Consider the following 10,010-nt stretch of genomic DNA (forward strand, 5'->3'; position numbering starts at 1 on the left):
ATATATATTGAGTTTATGGCTGAGATGTTCCAATTTCTTTAAGATGTACCACGGCGTGCACTGATTGGCTTACGGGTTTTCCAAATAGATGCTCGTTTTGTTTCGTCATATCTTCGGAATTTTTCGATCGTCACGGATGCAGTCGTCTTACTTTTAAAGGTTAAATTGTAGAACATGATACACATGTAATCGTAAACAAAAATGAACCAACTTCAACTGCGTTACACGCCCGATGATAAGCCCGGTGTTGCACCAAAACAAAAGGCGACAGGTATTAACAGCAAAGAGTATGAAAAGAATCGAAAACGTGGCTTTTTGCCGAAATGGCTGGGTGAGTTTACATGGTTAAGGTTTGACACAGACGCAAACCTAATGTTTTGCAAGCACTGTACCAGTTTGTATGGGAACACTACGGATTCAAAGTTAAAAGAATCCTCATTTGTAAAGGGCTCAAACAATTTCAAACGTGAAGCCCTTACCCAGCACAGTGAAAGTAAAATACATGTAAGGGCCAATGAGGTAGCTTCAGCTAAACCACCCGCATAAAGTAAAGCTGCACATTGCTTGAAATCCCTGCAAAAGTCCCAGTATGACAGTCTGGTAAATAAATTCCGCACTGCCCATGTGATTGCAAAACATAACCTGAGCCTAAGGACCTTCAATGTAATCTCTGATTTGGATGAAGCGAAGGGTTTGCCAGTCGGAACAATTACAGAAATGATAATGCTGCTGCTTCATTTCTGGTATTCATTGCTGAAGTGGCGTGAAAGGAAACAGTTAGCAAATTGACAAAATATCAATTTGTTAGTTTCACCATTGATGGGTCAACATACTTTACAGGGGATGGTATGGAGAACATTTACATTAGAACGGTTCGTTTGGGTAGAATTACAGATTCATTTTTGCATATTGGTTGTGCAAAATCAGCTTCAGCCAGGGATATCCATGATCATATCAGGAAAGTATTCAAGGAATTGAACATAGAAGAATCTATGCAATCAAAGCTGGATGGGTTTACTGCTGATGGGGCTTCAAATATGCAAGGTACAAAAACACCTCAGTCCTATCATGTGAATTATTTCAATATATTTTCTAGGAAAGTTTATAAAAATCACAAAACATATTAAAATAAGTAGGGATGGAAGCGAATATCCGAGTATCCGGATATAAAGCAAGTATTCGGATACCAAAATGGGTATTCGAATATTCGTTAAGAATTAAAATTTCAATGAAATAGTGTAACGACCTCGCATAGGTTGGGTTAATTAAAATCTAAGTCCCATATAACGTTTAACGATTTATTTTTTATAACAACCTTAAACAATTGGCTGAGCGTATTAAATAACAGCTCATGTAATTACAACTTGAGAACATATCATGAAATTATCAGCAGGCGTCCGCACTTATTTGTAAACAACTATTCGCACACAGCTAGTGTTAAACTTTATTGAAATACACTGCTTTAATATTTACTCCTACTATATAGAAAGGCAACAGTTCAACAATGGCGAATAAACATACGCTTCCATACTATAGAACTGACAGTCTCCCTTTAATAATCTTTACTGCAGTATATAATACACTGTATAAAATAAATCTTCCTAAAAAAGTCATTCAACTGCTTTATCAAATTGTCTTTAAAATAATTCTCCTTAATTCCATATACAGTTATTTAAATGAGTTGCGGTATTATTGTTAGTATAAAAGTATTACGTTATTTACGATTTTTCCTTTTAAAGTTTTGAATATTTTTTGCAATGAGCGCCAAACGTGACCTCTCTCTACGAAAGTTGAAGCAAGAATGCCAACTCCCAGCAAATTCCAGGTACTTGGCCATAAACTGGCCGAAAATGGGCCGAAAATTGGGCGGGTCGTCTTCTGGCCGGTGTCAAAACAGAGCGGCCCATTTTCGGCCAAGAAACGGCCAACACTTGGCCGTCGGCCAATAAACGGCCCCAAAACGGCCAACCCCGCTGTAGCATAAACAGCGGCGGCCGTATTGGATTTATATGAAAAACAAATATAAAATTCTATAATTGAAATAAGTACTTCATCACTTACCGAATTAACTAGCTTTCTTGACATGACAAATGCTATTTGAATAAAGGGGAATACACCGGATGTTACGTAAAACCGCGGATAAAAATGGCAAACACATGTTTTGATTTCAACAAGGCAAGAAAAGTGTCTTTTAACTGCCGAAATCAGTGCAAGTATGTTCTCATAAAATGTTTTCAAAATTTTATTGTAGCTATCGGGCGTAATCGAGAAGGTGTGAATGACAGCGGGGGAGGGGGGGGGGGGGGGGTAATAGGATTACAAAAGATTACAGTTCATTAAAACATTAGATATTATGATAATTAGTTCATATTTTATATCAATAAAACAAATAATAAATTAAGGCAAAGATAAAAACATAATATATGCACATGTACTAAAATTAATGTAATGATGTAATAAATAGCATTGTGTTTTTTTCCTTATTAAATTCAGTTATAAGTATACTTATGATAATAGTAATACAAATAGAAATCTAAAAGATATTTCACATTTGAATCAATCAACTGTGACAGCATTACCTCATAAAATGACATTTAATGAATTTCCGGTTGAAGATCCGTCAAATATTGTAAACGAATTATACAGTCATTTTGTAAGCATTTCAAACATTATAAATAAAACAAAGTTTTTGAATACAAATTTTAGAAACTTAAAACATATTCTAGATACAAAACTAGGTACAAATAGGTTTGAGATTAAACATATTACCCCTTATGAAGTCCATACTATTATTGATAAATTAAATGTTGGAAAGGCCACAGGCATAGATGGAGTAGGCCCCAAAATTTTGAAGCAATGTGGTGATACTATTACACCTTGTATAGCATCAATTATCAACAGTAGTATAGCGCATGGAGTTTTCCCTGATAAACTGAAAGAAGCACGAGTAATACCAATTTTCAAGTCGGGCAACAAAGAGGACCCCAATAATTACCGCCCCATTTCAATACTCCCAACTATATCAAAAATCTTTGAAAGGCATATAGCGACACAGGTACAGCTGTACTTTGAGAAAACCGATGTCATACACAAAACACAATCTGGATTTAGAAAACACCATTCATGTAACACTGCTCTAATAAGACTTATAGATACTTGGCTTAAAGATGTTGACAGTGGTAAACTAGTTGGTGCGATATTTTTGGATTTGAGAAAAGCTTTCGATTTAGTTGATCATGAAATTCTTCTTTATAAATTGAAACTGTATCATTTTTCTGAAATAGCATTGAATTTGTTTAAATCATATCTTGAAAATAGAAACCAAATTGTAAAGATTGGCAAAATTAAATCGCAAAAACTCACTGTTACATCTGGGGTACCCCAGGGTTCCATACTGGGACCCTTGCTTTTTATTTTATACATAAATGATATTGCAGTTATGCATCCAACATTAAATATAGATCTATATGCAGATGACTCAACACTTTATGAATCTGGATATCAGTTGACGGATATTCAAAATAAATTACAACATCATTTAAATTATGTTAATAAGTGGTGTCAACTAAATAATATGTCATTGCATCCTTCCAAGACTAAATGCATGTTAATAGGGTCTGCAAATAAATTAAAAAACACTGGGAATCTTGAACTTTGTATTAATGATGTTCAAATAGTTAATGTTGTTGTGCAAAAGTTATTAGGGTTGTATATAGATAATACACTAAACTGGCATGTGCAAATCGATTATGTTTGTAAAAATCTGAATAAGAAAATTGCACTTCTAAAAAATATAATATATTTCCTCACACCTGATACTAAACGAATGTTTTACAATGCATATATTCTGCCAAATTTTGATTACGGCTGCTTGGTCTGGGGCAAGGGAACCAATTCATATGTGAATAAAATAAATAACTTACAAAAACGAATTGCAAAAATCATACTTGGTAAATCTAAACGAGATTCATCAACAAATCTATTTAAAGAACTAAAATGGCTAAACTTCTCGGATAGATGTAAATACCACGCAGCAGTATTAGTTTACAAGACGTTGAATAGCATGGCTCCATCATATATGTCAGAATTAGTAACAGTTTCAGACAATAATGTATATATGCTAAGATCAATGGCACACAAAGATATTGTTTTACAAACTAGACCTCGTACTAATTATATGAAAGCATCGTTTACATATTACAGCAGAATTGTTTGGAATAATATACCTTTGGAAATACGAGAATCAAAAAACTTTAATACGTATAAAATAAAGGTCAAACAGTACCTCATAGGAAACTTGTGATTATACAAATTGTGATGTTTTATTCATAATTATATTTAACTGAGAGTATCTGTCTAATATTGATTCAACATCATCATCATGTCATCATATGCATCATTATCGTCAGCATCAACAGCATACTTATAATCATCATCATCATCGTCATCGTTGTTAGCATCGTCTTCATGTTTGTCTTATGATTATTTGCCATATTTTCATTCTGGTTCAGAGGGCCATATCGAAAATAAGATTCTGTAGTTTTGTACATGATCTTAATATGTCACCTTCTTAAAAGAAAGATATTATTATTATTATTATTATTATTAAATGCATGAATACATGTAAATCAAATTTGTAAGTTAACTCAGTACTTCAGGAATTCTAACATTTTTGTTTTGTTTAACTATTGATTTTGTTGCAGGAGATGCACTGCCACGACCAGTTCCTGCATGTTCTATTTTCGCAAATAACTATCGACGAATTCGGGCATTTCGCATAAACATAATGTTTTTATTTTGAAAGTCTTAGGGATCGCGACTTTTCATTTTCTTTATGAACCGGATTTTTTATTGATTTTCTAGACAGCTTACTAAATGTTCCCTCAGTTCACTTACAACGAGTTTGACATTAGTATTTACGCAGCCATTCTTAAAACAAAATTCTACAGCATTCGCAATTGCAAAGACACAACAGGCATGTCCATTTGGTTGTTGTAAACAGGCGCGTAGGAAGGAAATTGAAATTGGGGCCGCGGAAGGGGTGTGCTGGGTAGGGGTGTCCCTCCCATCGAGATTTTATTTCAATTTTAAGCATTGAAGGACTCGATTTCCAGTGAGTTCAGGTTTTATTTTCGTGTTTTTATCTAAACCTTTTTTCGGTTAAAATAACATTGTAAGCAACAGCGACATGTTAATTATTGTGCAATCATAAATTATTATAAACACCAGTATTTATTTACCTTCAAATATTCATATTTGCACAGTCTCACAGTGTATGTTAAATAACTAATTAGCACAGTTTACCTCTTCATAGTGAAGCCACGAGTGACTTTGGAACCATTGCGAGTTGAATGCCCCGTGTTCGTTTTTTTAGTGCCAAAAGATCTCTTTGGAAATTTAAAACTTTTATGCAGATTTGGAACGTCCATTTTAAAGTCAAACTTTAATGTGACTAGTTTGAAATAATACATATTGCTGGCTATTTAATGACAATTCTATTTTAACGATCATGACGACTTTAAATAAAGATTCTTGTGTCTTGTAAGTTATATTTCATTTGTAAAATAGCCTTCTGAATATTTCAGTAGTTTATTAATTATTATTATACTTATTATATTTTGTAAAGGAACTCTTCATAACAGGTTTATGACAAACACAATAATGTCATACCATGAAAGGTGCAAATGCATTGTACAACGCGTGTCAGAGATTAGCGCATGTCCCTCGTTAAGGACATGATAAACGGATTAGCCAGTTTTATTACACACGCACGGCTTCTGTTCGGTTCATACCTTAAAAATATGGTTGTTTATTATAAAGGCAATTTTATAGAATAAATGATTGTTATGCAAAGGCTCTAATAAAGTTTAGAAATAATACGATAATAACATACAACCAAATTCAAAAATATTCAGCGTCAGATTTCTTAAACAGTTAGAGATTTATTGCAAACTTCAAGTTGACAAATAAAATATATTCTGCTAAAGTTGTGTAATAATGACGAAGGTATCGAATTTATTCAATGTTAGCGAATCGCCGTTCACACTAATAGCTGGACTGCTTAAACAATATAATGTCTGTTTGTTTTTAAACAGAAGAGGAAGAACAATAAACCAACTTGACAAAACATAATTTAAAAGGTGCAATTCTAAGTTACTTCATACTCTAGCCGTCCTCAATCCTTTATTAAAAAACATGAGCATTTTTATTGCCATCGCATCTTTCTCTACACCTTTAACAAATTGCATAAATAGTTTAGACCTATAACAAATTGCATAAATTAAGACATTATGTTTATATATTTTGTTACATATAAAAGCAAATAAGATTGTCAAATTAGGTTTACAAACATCGGCAACACAATCCGTTGCCTGGGGCCATAAGTTATGAACAGGGAATTATGAGACCGGATGAGACCGGATTTTACGAGGAGAGACCGGGAAATAGTTTCGCCCGTTATAACGGCTTTATTTTTACATATTGTTAAATAAGCATTTCAAAGAGTCCCCTACGTCACCTTTCCTACAAAAATATAAATCGGAACATCCGGCCATTATCGATCATATGTCTATCTCGAAGTTTTCCGGGGATTAGTTTAAACATATTATTATTATGCAGAAAAACAACAATACAGCATTTGTTACAAACATATAAAATACAGGATTGGAACGGTAGAATTAACTAATAAAGTTCCTTTCCTTGAATGGTTATTTGCAATAGTATTAAATACAGGTTTTACTAAATAAAGGATTAATATGATAGCTCTCAGAGTAGTAAGATGATGTTAGATAGAACGGTGGTAAAATTTCAAATTTAAAGGAATTTAATATCAGATAATGAAAAAAAAAGCAAAAGAAGATAATGATAAGCTATGTTGAGATAGGAGAAGGAAAGAAGAAAGGCAGAGTAATAGTCATAGGATGGATTTAAACTGGAGTCGATTAATCAAATATTTTTGTTAAGTGAATATATTGTCGGACTGCATCAAACAGTTTGAAATTCTGTTCTTCAGTCAGAGTGTCAGCACCATACAATAGTGAACGAAGAGTTACTTCAGTCAGTGCTTCCACTGAGTCGATCAGAGAAAGTCTATGATCGGAGTAGAGTGGACATAAAGAACTAACTGACTTGAGATACTCTTTGAAACCAGACACGGTATCTAAAGAAGATGCCTTAGCTGGAAGACTATTCCAGGAAGAGATAGCCGAAGGAAGGAAAGAGTTCATATACAATGATGTGCGAGTTCTAGGAATGGAAATTTTAGATGAATTTCTGAGAGATCTTGTTGATACTTGCCCTACTGTTGGGGGGTACCAAGTTTGAAAGATAATCAGGAGTGAACCCATTTTTCATTTTAAAGAAAAGGAGAAGTTTGTGCTTTTCGCGCTTAGTTTGTAAACTTTCCAAGCCAGTTTCAACTTCGAGAAGACGTAAGAAAACCAAACGTGTACAACCAGTTACAATTCTGGCACACTCGGTCTGGATTTTATCTAATTCATTCTTTTCATGTTGGGTGCAATTACTCCAAATAACGTCTGCATATTGAAGGATTGGTCTGACAAAAGATAAATAAATAACTTCTAAAGATCGCCTGTCTAATTGAAATCTTAGCCGTTTCATCACGTTGATCCGAGCCCAAGCTTTATCTTTAATATAATCAATATGAACATGCCAACTACAATCTTCAGATATATGTATTCCGAGATGTTTATGGGATTCAACAGAGGGTATCACTGTATTAAACATTTGCAAAGGAGGATGAAGGGGCTTTAATCTTTTTTTGGTTAGCACCATAGATTCGGATTTAGATGGATTAAATTTCACAAGCCACTTGTCAGCCCAATGAGATAACTTGTTGATATCGGACTGTAGTTGCTCAGCTGCAACTTGGGGTGTTTCGACTATGACAAATAGACTAGTATCATCAGCAAATAAATTGATGTTAGAACTGATATCATTTACAATATCATTAATGTATATAAGAAACAAAAGGGTGCCTAAAATAGAGCCTTGGGGTACACCAGCCTTAATCTCAAAAAATGATGAAGAGGCTCCTGGAATAACCACTCTTTGTCGACGGTTTTCCAAGTAATTTGAAAACCAAGAAAGAAGTGAACCACATATGCCTGCATGTTCGAGTTTGTACAAAAGGCCACGGTGCCAAACCTTGTCAAAAGCTTTACTTATATCAAAGAAAACAACTCTTATTTCAAGACCTTCATCAAGGGCATGGCAGAACTTATTATAGATATATGTTAGTTGATTAACGGTAGAGTCACCGGGCATGAAACCGGATTGAAAACATGTAAAGAAGTGAGTATCACGGAGAAAGTTAAAGACATGTTTAAATATAATCCGTTCAAAGACCTTTTCCATAGTATTTAAGAGTGATATTGGACGATAATTTGATGGGTCTGAAGGATCACCCTTTTTGAAAATTGCACAAACATTTGAACACTTCCAACTTGACGGCATAATAGAAGTATTTAATGAATCATTAAACAGATCACACAAAGGCTGACTGAGTTGAGCAGAGGCTTCGAGAAGAATGCGATTGCTTACTCCGTCAGGACCAGATGCTTTACCCACAACCAGGCAACTTATCGCATCTTTTACTTCAGATGGCGTAATGTGGATGTTATTAAGAATATCATGAGTAGGATTTGAATCAAGCAGAGGCAAAGTTTGACTGGATTCGTCAATGTATGTTTGACGAACAAAAAAATCGTTCAGAATATCGGCCTTATCTTGTTCGTCTGTCTTTAGTTCTCCATCAGCTGGGTTAAGGAGTGGAGGAATAGCTTTGGATGTATCCGGACTAATGAAGGATTTAAGAGTTTTCCACCAATCTTTCGAACTAATTTCGCTGGATTTGAGTTTGGAAACAAGATTATCAAAATACAAGGATTTGGACCGACGAATCAGAGCAACAACTTCATTTCTAAGACCACGGAACATTAACCAGTGTACTGGATTATTACTGGACCTAGCCTTTCTGAACGCCCTTTTGCGTTTTCGAATTTTTTTTCCGGGGATTGAAGAGTTGTTACGACTGCCAAAATTTAACTTTTTGCAGAAAGAGTATTTCATTTCTCTTAATCCTTATTACCGATTTGACTAAAAGCGGAAATCGAACTCTTACCGAGGACTAACTTGTCTAGTTGACCTGACAGTTGTTTTTGTTTTTTAAAGTCACTAATTTTAACAAATAATATATTATATTTTGAAGGAAGACTCTTTTACAGTATTGTGACTTACTGTAAGATGTTCACATGTTTGACTGCCTTTGTCATTAATCCCAAATATCCTACGTTACAGCAGGTTAGTGTGGCTCGTTTGCAATGTTACGTAATTTGTACGTTGCGGTTATATGTAATTTACCAGGGTAAACCCTAAGGAATTGGACTGGGTGTTTGGCTAAAATATGATCAAGAATCACAAAAACCTAAATATCAACCCAAAAGTACACGAAAAAAGCAATTCTCAATAAATATTATTACCACGGACCTATAAACCATGGATTGACAACTCTCGTCTGTGTTAATGCGATTAGCTTAAACTCATGCATGCAGCGCGATTTCATTCCGATATCTTACTGTGTGGTCATTTTCGAGACGTCCGAAAATTTACTCAAATGCGCGGTACGTTCATTTGAGTTGATAATAGTCCAATGGAATCTGATTAAAATCACAGTTATTAATTAAAATTAAATCTATAACGAACAAGGCATAACTGTGAGGTTGATTATAGGTATCTGTGTTTGAAGATGTACTGGCTTTAAAAGGACGACTATTTGATTTCTAAATAATGATCGATACATCATTTATCCTAATATTAATTTAATCAGGTACATATTAGGTTCTGATTAATACTTCGATAATTAGAGAAAATAACGACAAACTACAAACATATTACATGCGACATGTCGGTGTTAAAAAATAATTATCATCAGAGCTGGCAGAAATAACCGAAGATCGCCGTTAATCACCGATCGGAGATTCGGCGGAATT

General features: G+C 34.3%; 1 pseudogene; it reads left to right on the forward strand.

Moving 5' to 3' along the window:
* Positions 1 to 201: 201 nt before the first annotated feature.
* On the forward strand, positions 202 to 7,123 carry LOC128225397 (zinc finger protein 862-like; annotated as a pseudogene).
* Positions 7,124 to 10,010: the final 2,887 nt, after the last annotated feature.

Source organism: Mya arenaria, chromosome 1 (assembly GCF_026914265.1).
Source record: "Mya arenaria isolate MELC-2E11 chromosome 1, ASM2691426v1".
In the NCBI taxonomy this organism is placed as follows: Eukaryota; Metazoa; Mollusca; class Bivalvia; order Myida; family Myidae; genus Mya; species Mya arenaria.